At 42.5% G+C, this 16,770-nt stretch overlaps 1 protein-coding gene across 5 annotated transcripts in view; it reads left to right on the top strand.

Annotated features, from left to right (window-relative positions):
* Window positions 1-2,613: 2,613 nt before the first annotated feature.
* LOC119695508 (synuclein alpha interacting protein) overlaps window positions 2,614-16,770 on the top strand; it is an 88,506-nt gene continuing 74,349 nt past the window's right edge. For 4 of the 5 annotated variants that reach the window (XM_038124172.1, XM_038124171.1, XM_038124173.1 and 1 more), the window contains exon 1: window positions 2,614-2,866. The gene's annotated coding sequence lies outside the window, so the exon portion shown is untranslated. The remainder of the gene's footprint in view (window positions 2,867-16,770) is intronic. The other variant, XM_038124175.1, reaches the window with a different exon arrangement.

Here is a 16,770-nt window from a genome sequence, read left to right on the forward strand (position 1 = left end):
GAACAAATACAGAGACAGTACCATTGGTCTTGCATAGGAATAGAAAAATCTCCTGCAGGAAATGTCTCCATGGGCTTTGTGCCTTAAGTATAATGTGGTCATGTCTTCATGAGCAGTGTCACCAAGCACCACACTTTTAAATGTCTCAAATTCATCTATTAGAAGAATTTCAAAAGTTTTGTCTTGTGTTTATTAAAGTCAATGTATGTGGCCACTGATGGATGCTGTGATTGCTGCTGACAGCCACGGGCTCTTGATGTGAGCCACAGATCAGTCTGTTCTCATGTGCATCCAGCCATACTCTGCAGTTGACACAAATACTGGCCTTGGCTTCACCATGTAGGAATACTGAGGAATACTGAGGTTCAACAAGCCTCTAAATGATCCTGCAGAGACATATTAGAAAAACAACAGGCAACATATTTTTTAATCACTTTACTCCATTGGGAATAGGATTATCAATGACAAGCTTTTCACCGTTTCAGCAAATGTTTGTATCTGCACACACAGCAAGAAGAGAGCTAACATTCTGTGATTTTATTTTAGACAAAAAATAATGAGGGGGCCATATAACTGGCAGTAAAAATCCATCCTGAAGTTCTTACAAGAACTGAAGCTGTGTATAATAATTTAAGGGTTTTTTACAGTCATACAGCCAAATCAGCACTTCTTATTTAAACTGTATTCTCAGCAATGATTTCAGAAGTACATACACAAACAGGGTTATCACTACTAATTGAGACACTAATATATAATACATACAAAGACATTTGGCAAGCTTTTATCTTACATGTTGTATTTGCATATGAATGGTATTTATAGACTCTAAATTAGAATAAGATTTTTTTTTCATCAACACTGTTTGTAAGGCAGGTCATACTCCTATATGACATTGTATTCTGGAGTTGACCTGCATTCCTTTCAAACCATTTAATCACACACAGCTGACCAACATTCCTGGATAAAACCACCTAATCAAGTGCATTACAAATACCCCAAATGGCTACTAATCTCCATATATGTACAAGTGTGAAATGTGCAGTATCCAAATATCCTTTTCCTAAAAAGGAATTACATAAAAGCAGAAGACCTGTCCAAAGCACTCCTTTCTCCACGTTCAATGTGTACAGGTGGTTAAGATACTATTGCACCACATTGTTGTCTTTACACATAAACACAAGAATCCATCACTGTAATTCATATTCAGATTTGTTTTCTACATATCTTAAAAATGTAATTTAAAAAGAAAAAAATATAACAGCTTTCCACTTCTGGGCAAGTGTGTTAAATAAACTGAAAATGCACAATGGTGCAGCTCCTAGAGAGCTCAAATAATGTATCATGGAGGACTGGACATTTCCTTTCCTGTCCAAGTTGCTGGGTTCAGATGACAAGCTTCTCAAGGTTGTTACTGTCTGATAACTTTGTCTCAGGACTAAGCAGAATGAAAAGGAGGGGAGGAGGGGAGTTTAGGCACTTTCACTAGAAATCCCTGCAGGAAGAACAGAGACCTACTTAGCTGGAGACTAGAGCATTTTCCCCATTTCCAGAGACACTCATCCAGAGCAGTGCTACGTGCTGACTGATGTGGGCATGCTTGTGGTAGTGCTGAGTGTGCTCTGTGGGCAGTAGTATTCCACAATGCAAACTAGCATAAATTCACTTATATTTCATATATGCATCTCTCGGGCTTTTGCACTCCTCACTTATCCAAGCAAATGAAATTTAAGATGTTCTGTGTTTGAAAGGTAAAAGCACACAAAAGCAGTGGAAGGTGCAAAGGTATATAAAGGGATACAATTTAAGACATAGGATGGGAAATGTGCCTATGAAAAGTAAGGTGGAAACAAAACAGGCAAAATCACAAAGAGGAAAATCCAGCCAAAAGGGTTCATTTTCTGCTCTCCTCGTGCTGCCACCAGATGCCTGGGTGGCAGGGCATTACTCGGGCTAACCTGTTTGGAGGATCCTTTCTTCGTGCACCCCTGCAGTGCCTGAGTGACAGCCGGCAGGTTTCTGTCCAGCTCATCAAGCACCTGCAGCGGCGGGGTGCAGTAGCACCTTTAGCAGCACTGTCTGAGAAAACGCTGGTTTCCTGCTAAGGCGGGTGGGACCAGCTCGAAGGGAAGGCGTACAAGGATGCCACCGCCTCTGTCCTCGTGAACCTGCGAACAAGAGTGAAGCAGCGAGGCTTTCCAGGTTTTATAGCAGATTAAAAAAAAAAATCTACCCCAAATCCACCGAGTTTTATTTTAAACAGATGCGAGCGGACCGAACGCGGCATTTTCAGGCTCGAGCTCTGCATTTCCATTATTTTTAGAGCAGCGGCGTGCCACGCGCTTCGCATTGGTCACGCCGGAGCAGCGTTTTCAGACGCCGCGGGCAATCGCTCCCGACGCGCGCAGGACCCGCGGGGCGGTGGCGGCGGCGGCGGGGCGGCGGCTCCGGGGGCAGCGCCGCGGCCGGGGGCGAGGGCCCGGGCCCGTCCCGCCGCTCCCGCCCCGGCGCGGGGTCCCGCGCAGCCCCCGCGCCCCCGCCCGCGCCGCCGGTCACGTGGCAGCGCCCCCCGCATTGTGACGCAGCGGGGCCGGGCGGGGCCGCCCCCTCCCCTCCCTCCGTCCCTCGCTCCCTCCTTCCCTCTCCCTTCCCTCTCGTCCTCCTCCTCCCGCTCCTGCCGGCCGCTACCCGGTGGCAGGGCAGGGGCGGAGGGCGGGGCGGCGGGAGCCGGGCCGCTGCCGGAGCGCTGCCTGCACCGGCGGGGAGTGGCGGGGGGCGGCAGCCGAGAGGCGGCACCTGGGTCCTTCCTCCGTCTCCATCACCCCGGCCGCCGTGGAACGGCCGCGGCCGAGCGGAGCGCAGGGGTGAGGTGAGCAGAGGGGAGCGGAGCGGAGCAGACGGGGGCTTTGTTGCCGCCGACAGCGCTGCCCCCGGGGCAGTGGGAGAGGGGGCGCGGAGCCGAGCCCGGGGAGCCCCGCGGGTGGCGCTGGAGGCGCTTCCCCCGCCGATGCGTTTCCGGGGGCGGCGGAGCGGGGCTGCCGGGCGGCGGGAGACGCGGGCGGCAGCGAGCGGTGGCGGGGGGCGAGCCCGGGCCCCCGCCAGCCCGCCCCGGGGAAGTGCTTTCCGCATGAAATCAGGGCTGAACGTGGGGGGTTTCGCTGGGGCTGAGCACATACGTGATGTCAGCCGCGCGAAGTGCCGCCGCGAAGCCCTGGTAGCGCAGTGTGAGCCGCTGACACTCGTCCCCGCCGCAGATCTGCCGCTGCTCTGCTCGGAGCCGGGCGTCCGGGCGGGCGCCCAGCCGCCAGCACCCTCCTGTCCCGCCGGGCAAGCCGAAATCTGGAAGAAAGTCAAGTAGGAGTTGCATGTTTGTAACTGTGGGGAAACAAATGCCAAGTTGTCTGGTAGAAACATGCTCCAAGGCTTGTACTTGGGTCAGTCCGAAATCGTGTTTTTGCAACAGCGGGGATCAAACCTTTTTCGTACTCGCATCCATGAGTGCTTTATGTGAGCAGATGTAATTTATACAAAGAAGAGCTCGAGGATCAGGTTCTGATGGTACTGGATGTATAAAGAACATGGTTGGCTTAAAGCCGCATCTCTTACAGAGATCAGTCATAACTGGTCCCTGAAAAGTCCCCTCACCCCAAAACCTGCCAAAAAACTGCTGGTGCTTGTGTTTTCCATGGAAAATCTTAACATCCTAGCCTGGTTTTATACCTTAGCATTCCAGTAGCAAAAGATAGCTGAAAAAATGTTTTAAAAAAATAATTCTGAAGCAAATCAGTTGACTGTTGGACCCTTTTCTGTTATTTAATTGACTGAAGAAAGATACACAATCATACCTTTGGGAAATCAAAATAATTTTATATTTTGTGCAAATAGCACTGATCCTGCAGCCAGAAATTATATTGAACAATGTGCATGCATTTAGCCTTGTGAAGCATGCTGTAGCAGACTTTTAATAGTGTCCTGCCCTTACTGAATTTAGGAGTTATGTGCACTGCATGTGCTTCCAGCAAGCCATAAAAAGCATGATCTGTTGCCTTACTGTCACCCATAAACATGAGATTCTTCACGCTAAAATCCTCTGCACCTCACTCACGTGTGAGCTCATCGTTGATAACCTTGGTAAACTACAGTCTTCATACTGCTAAGCCTGCAAATATGCCTTGTGGAATACTGTAGCCATATTTTGAAGATTTAGCAGGTAAGCTGCAAAACTGGTTGCAGGAGCAGGCTTGGGGGATTGCTCAAGAGGTAGTTCAAACGCAATGAGAAGCACTTTTCATCTGAATGAAACAATTAGAATTTGGCCTGTTCAGTAGTCAAAGAGACTTGCCTCATCACTCACTATAGCCCATTTGTGAAAAGGCCTGTAATGAAAAGGCTCCCTTTGTAAAGGGTATGTGGTATAAGACTTGACTTGTGCAGACTGGCCATTCTGCTTAATACAGTCACTTACACCGTCTTAAACTAGCAGTTCACTTATTTTTCATGTGTTTGTGATTTCTGGTCTGTGTCATTGATTCAGTGTGCTGCAGAAAGCACGCGTGTGTCTTGCAGCTTGTTGAAAAAGTGAGTAAAATAAAACTACATCAGGGTACTGGCCCAGTGTATAGTGACCTCCAAATTCAAGGAGACTGGTTAAAAAAAAAAATCTCCTTCTTTTTTGAGCAAGCAGTCCAGTGCGGGCTACTCAAAAAGTTTTTTAAGTGTCATTTTGGAACAAGGAGCTGGGCAGTCTTTCAGGTAAGGAAGTTCTGTAGAAGATAGTAGCTTACGTTAGCTAGAAGCTGCTTGGCTTAATATCTTTTTCTTTAGTGACAGCAATATGGAAAGTTAGTATGTCATTAGTTCTTTGGGGCCAGGTTCCAAGTTTACAAAGAGCTGATGTAAAATTAGTCTGCTTGGATAAGGTGACTGAAAGTACCCTTGAAGATTCAGTCCCTTCCTGGAGTACTGTGAATCAGTGATAAGTCATTTATTTCATAATTGCAAAACCACAATCCCAAATATTAGGTATTTTGTAACTGTTTCTTGACTGGGCATCAACAGAGCTTGAAAAACTCTGAAGTATCCCTCTGCTTCCCAACTGTCCATTTTTCCTGGCAGCTGAAGTCTGTTCCCAGGTGGACTCCACAGGTGCAAGAAGTGTTCATCTGACACACACCTGAGGTGGAACACCACCTGCATTGGCACAGCTCTCTTTCTCACAGTCCTCTTACAGGATGTCTCAGACCCGTACCTAATTCCACAGCAGCTCTGTCCTTGGAAACTTGTCTAATTAGGAGCAGGAAGGGGAAAGCATGACAGCCCTGCTGCAGCTGCTGTAGCTTCTGTCCTCTGAAATGGAGGCACACAAGTAGCACTGCCTCCACGTGCCAGATATGTCAGCAAGAAGGGGGGAGCAGACAGCCAGAAGCAGCTCCGTGGGGTGGCACATCTGTCACAGACAGCAGCACAAAAGTCCTGTTGGCAGTGGTGCCAAGATAATGGTCCTTGTGACATTATTTGGTGTCTTGAAGTGGTGATGCTGCACCTCATGAGCACAAATACAGTAGTTCAGCAGCCTTTGTGGGATGCAGCAAGTTATCTCCCTCATCTGGTGTTCAAATGTTTCAGCTGACTAGATGAGGTGTGTGGCAGAGCTTTATCTGCACCCTTGTCTGTCTCTGATTGTGTGTGTGAAGCTCCAGAGGCAGCCCATGAATCATGACTAAGGAGGCAGGGAACATTTTTTTTTTTCAATTTTACTAGAATAAAGCTGCATCTCTTTTCAGATAGATGTCAAGAGGAGAATATTCTCATCCTTCCTTATGCAGCCATGATAATTAGAATTAATGCCAAGTAAAATAAAGAAAAGTTTATATTTTTCATGTGCAAGTCTGTAAGTCACTATTTGCCAGTGCTTTACTGTGTGTTGCTTAGCAAATCCAGTGTTTTTTTACAGTTGAAATCTATATGATCACTGTCAAAATGAAAAGTATGTTAGAAAAATTTGAGAAACATTGGATTTTGGAAGGGCAAATAGTAATTCTTTTCAGCTCTTGTCTGAATAGGACCATAACTAAACTAAACTGAAGGAAATGGTGCTTAGATAATTGGCAGGAGGACTTGGAGTAGCATTGTGTCTGAGCTCCCTCTTTTTCTGGCAGATCTGTTATTTCTCAAAGGAGGTAGAAAAGATAGGCTTACATGAAGCAGGTGCATAGTAAACACAAGGGAATTTCTCTTTAAATGCAAATATGGTTTTACAATAGATTTACATGCACAGTGGAACCACTGGAAACAAGAAGATAGAATATATGCATCAAATACTTTATTGATTTAAGTCCCTAAGAGAGTTCTAGACTTGTGGGGGAAAATAATTAATTATTTTTTTGTGGTAGAAATATTGTCTGCTATTTACCTGTCTAAGGTGGAACTGTGATTTCATCTTCTACAACAAAGCACTAAGTGATTCAGAGGTCTGAAGGTTATCAAAGAAAAGTACAATTCAGCCTCCACAGTTTGGCTATCAGGGCAATCCTTCATTAGGTATGTTAAGGAGTGTTTACAAAGTTTTACAAAATTTACCAAAAAAAAATTTTGAATGTGACTATGCCTAATTTGCACTTCATAAAGAATTATGAAGCAGTGCTTGAAAGTGTATTTTTTCTGGTTAAAGCATAGCATTAGGTTTGTGAGGTTTGCTGTAATCATTTCCTTTTTGGTTCAATTTCCTCCTCAATTATTGTTTGCAGTCAAACTGCTGGCATTATTTTTGTTTATACCAGATAAAAAAAGCATTGTCTTACTTATCTTTTAAACTCAATACAGTGTACTACATGACCTCTTCTTATATATAAATCCTCCCCCTTCTCCCCCCTTCTGTTTTATTGTTACTGAATCTGTCTGGAGCTTTCCATTTAAAATGAAATTCTAATCAGGAACTTAGCACTTCCCTTCAACCTCCCCCATTTTAACCAACTTGTTTACATCTGGGACTGAAAATCAGGCTGTGCTGCATAGCTTTCTTGGGACAGGCTGCCCAGAGAGGTTGTGAAGCCTCCTTCCTGGACTACCCTGAACATGATCCTGTGCAACCTGCTCTGGGTGAGCCTGCTTTATCAGGGGGATTGGATTCAATGATCTCCAGAGGTCCTTTCCAATCCCTGCCATTCTGTGAATCTGTGATGTGCATGATAGGGGCATGCATGTGATTGTGATTTGGAGCTGTGGTTCTCTGTGTATTATTCATCCATGTAGTTCTTCTGCAGGGTCTTGCCATACTGACTGGCCTCTTATAGAATTAGGAAATACCTTTGACTGCTTATATGTGCCTGTACATTCCTCATGTTCTCTTTAAAGTTTGGATGTAAATATTCTGCCTTTTGAATGCTATGCTGTCAGTTCCAGTTGAGTCACAGTAGTAAATTTATGAAGATCACGTGAGCTGCTTTTGAATAGGCTGAAGATTTTAAATATTGAAGTTGTCAGCCTGTTAAGACACTTATTTGAATATTTGTAAAAGCTGTCTCCAAGATGCTTTTAAAAGCAAACAAAAAAAGGGCCAAACAAAATGAAGCAAAATGTATCTCGGGAATATATCGCACACAGAAGCAGCACAGAAGCAGAAGAGTGCTAGTAAGGTAAATAAGCTGTGTCATATTCCCTGACCCACATTTTACTGTGCTACGTGTAAGTGTACTCATTTCTCCTCTTGTTATGTGGAAAGAGTCTTCAGTTACATGTCCAAATTATATTAATATCTAGGATATTACCATTTTGCAAACTCATATGCTGAGCTCTGGATAAAGAACAATATTTGTGCTTGTTGCTAGGACATGGCCAAAAACTTACCTTGAGTTACAGAATGGAATCACCAGGAAAGTGAGTTACATCATTAATTATTTGTTTCTCATTAACATTGAAACTCTGACAGGCTTGGTGCTGTGACCTCTTCCCTGGGTGAAGAACCTTCACCCTCTGTGTGAAGAACTTTTTTCTGAAATGCAGTCTAAACTTCCTCTAACAGAACTTCAGGCCATTCCCTTGGGTCCTGTCACTGTCACCATAGAGAAGAGATCAGTGCCTGCCCCTCCTCTTTCCCTCATGAGGAAGTTGTAACTATTGTGGGGTCTCCCCTCAGTCTCCTCTTCTCCAGGCTGAACAGATCAAGTGACATCAGCCGCTCTTCACACAGCTTCACCCCAAGACCCTTCACCATCCTTGTTACCCCACTTTGGACACTCTCTAATGTCTTTCTTGTCAGCTCAATGTCTTTTTTGTGTTGTGACACCCAAAACTGCCCCAGTGCAGAGCAGAGAGGGACAATCCCCTCCCTTGCTGGTCTGGTGATGCTATCCCTGATGCACCCCAGGATGTGGGGTGTTGTTCTTTTGTTGACAAGAACTGAGAGTAGTGCTTGTGTAGTTACCAAATTCACATTTATAAGGTAAAGGAATTTGTCCAGGTGCTTGATGCACCCCAGGATATGGTTGGGCCTTTTGACTGCCAGGGCATACTGTTGACTTATAGTCAACTTGTCCTTGATCAGAACCATCAGATCCTCTTCCACAGGACCTTTCATTCCTTCTCCAGCCTTTCAGTTTGTCCCTACAGCCAGGGGTGCCCTGTCCCAGGTGCAGAACATGGCTCTTGCCCTTGTTATGCTTCATATGGATGGTGATTGCTCAGCCTTACAATTTGTCAAGATGTCTGCAGGGCATCTCTTCAATGCACTCAGTAGCTTCTCCCAGTGTAGTGGAATCTGCTGGAATTGCACTGCCTGGTGACTGGAGGTTTTGTTGTGTTTGAGCGCTGAGATGCTCCGGTCCAGACAGCTAATTGGAGCACAACTGTGCATGTGCTCAGGGTTTCCACAAAGAGACAGGCAGCAGCACAGAATGTTTATCCCTGCACCCAAAACTTTATGTATTTTACTAGCTTGCTTCTTCCCATGGTAAATTGGCCTATATGTAATCACTGCTGCTGTGATCCAATTCCTCCCAGGTCTTTAATTGTCTGAGTCAACATTAGCTCTTGTGTGTCTTTATACTCTGCTGATAAGGCAGCAAAATATGCTGAATAACTACATTCCTTCTTAACTTCTTGTTAAGTTAAGAAGCTAAGTTAAGTTAAGAAGTTAAGACAGCAAAATGCACACAAAATCTCTTCAGAGTGAATCATTCACTATGCAGTCAGTTTAAGAACACTCGTGGATCCCTTTGGTCACTTGCTGGACAAAAGATAGTAAGCCATCCTTGAGAGGATGTCGTGGCTTGTTTTTTTGTGGCCAGTCGAGGCTAGAGCCAGTAAAGTAGTTGAAGTGTTGCTGCCATGCAGCGAACCGCTGTTGGAGGAGAGGAGGTCCTGAATTTGAAGGATTTTATCAGCTCTGGATTTTCTGCATCACAGTAAGTTCTGCCCTTGTCAGCAGCACTAAGAGATAAAGGCTTTGGTGTCTTGATGTTCTTCTGAAATGACTGTCCTTGAATCAGTAGGTAGCTAATATGCCTGCTTGGGTTTGGGGTTCAGAACCCAGCATTGGCTCTGCACTGGAATGGAGAGGAATGAGTGCTGTTTACATGTCACAAGGTTTCTCCCAGCTGCCTGTAGAGTGTATGGTGTCTCTTCTGTAGATGGTAAAGCTCGGTGAATTGCTGTCCTGGAAGGTTTAGGTTAATCTGGCCTGACTCTGTGAATCCTCAAGAGAGGATTCAAGAGAGGCCAACCAGCACATGGTACAGGAGTGTAAAGGGAACACAATTCCAGCTAATGGAATTTAGCAAAATGGACCCTCTCTCCAGCATATGTTCCTCATCAGGTCCCATATGCTATACAGTATGCTTCCAGGCGTTTCGTTTTGCAAATGCAGTTTTTAGATGAACATATCTACAGTAGCACTTTTTCTGGATGTGTCTACACTGCAGTCGAGTAGTGTGATTGCAGGACATGCAGACAGCTCTGTAATTGCTTTGATCTGTATGTGGTGTGAGGACATGCCAGCCTAGACTTAAGAGAGGGCTTTCCAAGCCTTCTGGACAGATTATTAAACCATGCTGAAGTCTGCTTTCGTCTGTCTCCACTGCTATTTTTAACTGTCCTCTCTAGATCTGCACTGTTGTGGATACCAGCCTACACATGCTGACATAAACTCAGGACTGCATGCCCACTTCATGCCTCCTGCAGCATTGTTGGTGGATGCTCCGCATCTGGGTGCGAGCCCCTTATTCTTTATACTGAGGTAGTCTGCTTTTCTGTGGAGTTTAACTGACTGTCTCTCTATTTAATTCTTCTCTGTAAGGAATTGTAGAAGGGCTTTAGTGTGTCAGAGGGACTTCTGGCAAATTTGCCCTCCGAAAATTAATTTTATAGTCCTTATTCCAAATTTGATTGTTAAGTTCAGCCTTAAAGAATCATCGTATCCAGGCCATACATTTTTGCATGTGTTAAAATCCAGATGAGAGACCAGGTTAAAGAAGCAATGTTAGAAAGTGAGCTTTTTAAAGTGTTCTCTATCAAAACATTGAATCTAGAGCACATGGAGGGAAAAAAAGTGAAATTATATGAATGATAAGAAGTATTATTAATAACAGTAAGGTCACTATAATATATAAAACATAATCCAAATCTGTTAAAAGGATTTGGAATTATTTGTAAGAGAAGGAATGTGTATGTTTTTTTCAACATTTCAAGGAAGATCCTTGCACTGCTAAGAATTTCTTGTTTTGGTTTGTGGGGGTTTTATTGTTGGTTGTGGATTTTTTTTTTTCGTTGATGTAGTAAGGATTATTTTTGGTTTGTCAGGTTAATTGTTAAATTACTCAATCTGCTTGAAAATGAAGTCAGTGAACTTTCTTATTAAGGTACTATATTGTATGAGTGAAGTTTGACAACAGGTATAGTTGCGCATCAGATTTTAGTAAATTTTTATGCAGAAATTGATTTTCTTTCTACATTAAAAACAATCAACCAACCAACAAAAATACCCCAAAAAACCAACTGATCTGTAACTAATGATATAGTCTGAAAACATCTGTGAAGTGTCTAATTCTTTCACTGTGTACTTTCAATGCTATTTAACAAAGGAGAAAGCATGGCTTAAAAATTAGAACACAAAAGGATTATTTAGTGCAATTTTTTTTTAATGCTAAAAAATATTTCATATAAAATCTGTACTGTCAGACAAAGAGGAATACAAAATAGACTCTTGTTTGTTATTGTGACATGAGATGTGCTGTAGAGGAGTAAGGTGAAACTGAGCTTTTCAGCCTGGTGGAATGCTACAGCTTACTTGTCTGCCAAGAAAATATTTTGTTTCCAGATAAGTGGTTAAACTAAAATAAATAAAATATTCTCTTATCTTTCATCAAACAGTTCTTTAAAAGAAGTGTTTCTTACTCCTGTCCTTGACACCTTTCTGAGGAAAAAGAACAGCCTTAGTTCACTGGATGCTGCACAAGAATGCAAGCTAAGCCTGGTTTCTGCCACACATGGTCTTGAATAAATTATCTAATTCTTTTTGCTTATGAGAATAAAATATAGTAGAGAACTGCAAAATGACAGTAGCAACATCTTTTTGTAATGTAGCAATCAAATAGTGCCTAATATTTTTGTTATGAAAAGGATTAATACTTAATGTTGAACAGCTCCAGCACCTTCAAACTGTGAGGTTCAGAGTGTTGGCACATCCACCACTTCTCTGGGTAAGCTCTTCCAGTGCCTCACCAGTCCCTCAAATTAGGATTTGTTCCTAATACCCAAACTAAACTGGCTGGTTTTTAGGTTGAAACTATTGCCTCTGGTTTTATTTCCACAAGTCATGGTATAAAATGCCTCTCTGGCATTGTTTTAGGCCTTCTTCAGGTACCAAAGACCACAATAAGGTTTCCTCAGAGCCTTCTCCAAGCTGACCAAGCCCAATTCTCTCAGGAGACATGTTCTACCCCTTTTATCATCTTTGTGGCCCCCTTCTGGACTTGATACAGAAGTTGCTTGTCTTTCCTGTGCTGGGACCCTAGAGCTGGATACTGCAGTGGGGTCTCACCAGAGCAGAGCAGAGCAGAGGGGCAGACTCCTCTCCCTCACCCTGCTGGCCACACTGCTTTTGGTGCAGCCCAGGACACGTCTGGCTTTGTGGACTGTGAGTGCCTATGGCTGGGGCATGTCCAGCCTCTCACCCACCAGCACCCCCAAGTCCTTCTCCTTGGGGCCACTTTCAATCCCTTCATTCTCCAGCCTGGATGGGTACTGGGAATTGCCCCAGTCCAGGTGCAGCACCTTGCACTTGATCTTTCTGAACCTCATCTCAAGCCCATGTGCCCTCATCTTGACCCTGTCCAGGTCCATTTGGATGGCATCCCACCCTTCAGGAGTGTCAACTACGCTGTCAGCTTGATGTCATCAGCAGCCTTGCTGAGGAGGCAATTTATCACAGTGGCCAAGAGCTTTCATGGGTTTCTCAGAGGTTGTGGAGTTTCTCCATCCTTGGAGATCTCAAAAGCCGCATGGATGCAGACCTGGGGAACAGGCTCTAGCTGAGGCATGGGCAAGGGGTTGGACTGGGTGATCTCCAGAACTCGTTTCCATCCTCAGCTGTTTTGTAGTTCTGTGAAGCGCTGTGAAAAGAAGAAACATTGTTATAATGAATACACACAAGGTTACAGGGAATAGCCTGTGTCGCTGGCTGTGTGATGGCTTGCGCGCTGCTAAGCACAACCCAAAACATCGCATGGCTGTAGCCAGGAAAGATGTGTGCTTTCTTATTTAGTTTCTGTTCATTAAACCTTTTGGTGACGGGTATATGGGATAAGTGAACTGCAGTGAGCGTCACCTCCCACTTCTGGCAGTCATCAGTACAGTCTGGAGATGTGGACGGATACACAGGAACACCTGTGTGCTCCCATGCTTCTCCTTCTGGCCCTTCTGCTGTGGTTTTCTGTGGCTTCCTGTAAGCCCCTTTGTTTCCAGCCTCTGGATGGGGATAATAGTGCTTTTTTATCCTGTAATACTGTAAGACTGTGAATTAATTGAGGAATGTTTGCAAACACTTGGACATTACTTTTTTCCTGAGTATCCATAAAAAAAGCTGCAAGGATATCTTCCGCTTGCTATAGGGCTTCGGCAGTCTAAAATTTCAAATAAATTTAGACTAGTTAAATGCTGGATGGGGGAACACAGGAAATGAAAATGCACACCTGGTATTTCTGAGTAGTTAGGGTGTGCTCTGTGTAAGACAGATCACCTTTTGCAAAGCATTGAAGTGGGATCCTTCAGTTTAGTCCCTGCATCAAAATCAGTACAAGCAAAGAAATGTGCTCATGCATAAATTTTGTAACATTGTAGGTTTTGATGTAGTGAGGTAGTGAGGTTCATTTCTTTAACATAGTTTCATTTTTTTTAATGAAGGGTTTTAGGAATTGGAAGATGCTCCAAAATTTCAGCTTAAAATAATAGTACTACTTCTAATTGGTATTCTGCCACCTCATCCCACAATTTATTACAGCACTAATAGCTGCACAGCTGAATACTAGTGCTGGTTGTATCTGCTGCCCATAGCATTTTAAACAAATGATATTGGATAGCAGTGTTCTATGTGGAATAGCATTGTATAGCTGCAGAGCTGCAGTTGCAGAGTTGCAGTCTATTTCTCAAATGAGAAAATAATGACAGTTTCAGAAGACAGAATTCTGGTTTCAGGGGCATAGATGTCTCTCAGGAATAGTTTACCTATTTTTCATTGAATATTCCAGTTTCCACCAAACTATAATAACTATAATGGAAATAAAAGGTTCTTTTTTGACAGTGCTTAAATTTACAGTAGTTTGCACTGATTAATTTTTAAGGAGTTTTGCAAATAACATCATAGTCTATAGAATAAAGTATGAAATACTGTGCAGTTTCTCTACTGTCTTAATTTTAATTTTGTGAAAATTAAAATATTAGCATAGATGTTAGTGGTCAAGTGTCATTTCTAAGTCAGAGGAAAGTTAATGTTTCCAGTAGAAATTATAGTATTTTTAAAAATTATTTTCAATCTTTTTTGCTTTAAAAGTAAATACAGTAAAAGTAAAACCTGTAATACATGCATGTAGTATTTGTCAAATTTATTTTATTCATCAAGTAGTCTCAAATGAAAGTGGGTTGGTCTGAGTGACAGGGAGCATAAGTTCTGATTTTTTTGAGTTCAAGCTTTGGTTTGGTTCTTTTGGTCCATGGGCACCATGTGCACAGATATAGGCTCTGTGTGATGTGCCCTGCGTAAGACTGGCTCACATCCCAAATTGATGTGTAATGCTGGTTACCCACTGGTGCACCTCAGCCCTGACTGCTTGTGGAATTCAACTTGTGTCAATGGAAAATTCAGCTTTGTGATTTGGAGTATCAGAATTTGCTAGATTGTAGCTCTTAGATGTTCTAGTCAGTTTCAGGGCACAGAGGGTGGGCAGTGGAACTGACAGTCAAAAATATAGAAGGAGAGAATAAAAAAGGGTGTAGATGGAAGACTGGAACCACAGGAAGGTGGTTGCAGAGAAAACAGACCTCCCACAAGAGAGTAGGACAGTGCATAGGCTTCACACAAATGGGGGATATACTTGGTGTATTCTGACCCTTGAAGCAGAGAATCTATGTACATAGGAGTTTTCCCTTGTCTTTATAATTAAAGCTCACGTGAAGCAAAAGATCATCATGGGACTGAACGCAGGATTTTGGCAGGGAAATGTAAATAAGGCAAGTTCTAAATTTCTAACTTCAAGTACAGCATTTGAATGTTGCAAACTTAAGAGCACTGTTTGGCATTAATTATTTTCCAGGATATTTCTAGAAATAATTGAGCAGGCCACTATGGGGCTACAGGGTGTTGAAATTCTACTGGACAATTACTGAATTCAGGCTGAGTAATTTAAATGGGAAAAACAAAGATGCAAGGAAGTGTTTGAAAAATTCCTTTTACTCATCTATGTAAAAATAATAATGAGTAAAATAACCTCAAACCCTAACGTGACCTAACAGATGTTTTCAACATTAAAAGTATGTTAAACAAAGATATTTTCAATTGCTTGGTTTTATTGAAACAACACTTATAAATGAGATGTGTTCTTCAGCAAAAAGAAAATGCAGCTTAGGAAGATTTATGGGGATGATATACTGATTAAATTGGTTCCATATTTTTCTGTGATCAGTACCTGAAGAAGATAAGGTGAATAAGGATGCAAAGTACTAAGGAGAAAAACTAAGGTGAGGATTCGTATAACAAAACTTAAGTATCAAATAATATAATTTACTTTAAATTATTGCACTGAGCAAAAACTTATGAAGGATTGCTGCCCCAGTGCAACTGCCCCCAGTGCTGCTGCCACTAATTCAGAGAAGGAAGAGAAACCTCAGTTTATGGTTTGAAACAAGAATGCAGTGAGTCACATCTGCTTTATTAAAGACGTTGACACAGAATCCTCCACCTCCCCCTAAACTAAGGCATGATTTGGAAAGGCTGAGTTCTGCTATGCTTGATTTCATCCTAACATAAGTGCTGGAGCCTACATTAGCAGTGGTAGTTGCCATAAGCCCTATGTTGCTCTGTCTTACTTTGGGGCCAAGTATCTGGTTCCTTGTGGATGTGGTTACTAGGGTGTATTATTTTTGGATTTTTACATAAGAACTAGGCTACCAAAAGAAGGCATATTTTTTATTTCTGTAGTTCATGAACTCACAACAGCCCTGCAGATGTTCGATATTCATTGCCTTTGCCAAAAGACCAGAAGTTGTTTTGACAGCACAGTACTTTTCAAATTGTACCTGGAGTAAAAAGTTGTTAAATCAAAATACCGTGCATATTTTTATGTATCAGTTTCTTCTCAAGTTGATTTGGAACCAAATCGAACCATTAATTTCTTGAATGTTCTGCTTAATTCTCCTCAAATGCGCATCTCCAAAGTCTTGCTCAAGTAAGTATAAGGGCAGTGTACACACACGTTTTCTTCTATGCTGTTTATTTACTGTAGTAAAGTATTGTGCTGCTTTGCAGTGGTTCTAGGTGGCACATGTGCTTTACACTTTCAGCCACCATTTAGGATATACTGGTTGAATTTTCCTTTTTTCTGTGTATTTCCATGCAGGGCATGTAGTGGTTGATGTCTTGAGAAGTAGCATATGGTGTGTTACAAAGCCTGATAGGGAATGTAGAGATGCAGAGCAAGACGTTATCAGTATTCACAGAGTTTATTCCTTCTTATTTGACAATGAAAGTTAGTTACACATCTGTGTTTTTTGTGTGTACGTTAGCAGTGTATTAGTTGTGTAAAATACCTCAGGACTCGGTTCAGCTGATTTCCCAGTCCTTGTTTAGCAAGGACTTAAATTCAGGACTGTTGCCTCCTGAATTTAAAGGCATAAGCACTGGTTTTATTGTGGAATGCACTGTATTTGTCCCTAATATTCTTTGAAATAATGAAGAGAGCTCAAATAATCTTGACATGAAATAACACAGCATTTTATGTCTCTCAGTGTTCCAAGTGACCATGACTTGATCCATGTAAGTCTTTGGTTCAGTCTCAAATCTAGATTTAATGAAGGATTTACAGAAATGCTGGACAGCACTTGTACTTTCATATGATTGATGCAGTATTCTATATATATTTTACAGTTCTGCATTACAAATTATTTGATGTTTAAGTATAAAAAACAGATGAAAACCTACAGCTTTAATATTATGTATGCAGAGAAGATGGATACATACACATACATACTCTCTGTACTTGTGATTGTTGAACCTCTGCATATTAAAAT

Source organism: Motacilla alba, chromosome Z, assembly GCF_015832195.1.
Source record: "Motacilla alba alba isolate MOTALB_02 chromosome Z, Motacilla_alba_V1.0_pri, whole genome shotgun sequence".
NCBI classification, from domain to species: domain Eukaryota; kingdom Metazoa; phylum Chordata; class Aves; order Passeriformes; family Motacillidae; genus Motacilla; species Motacilla alba.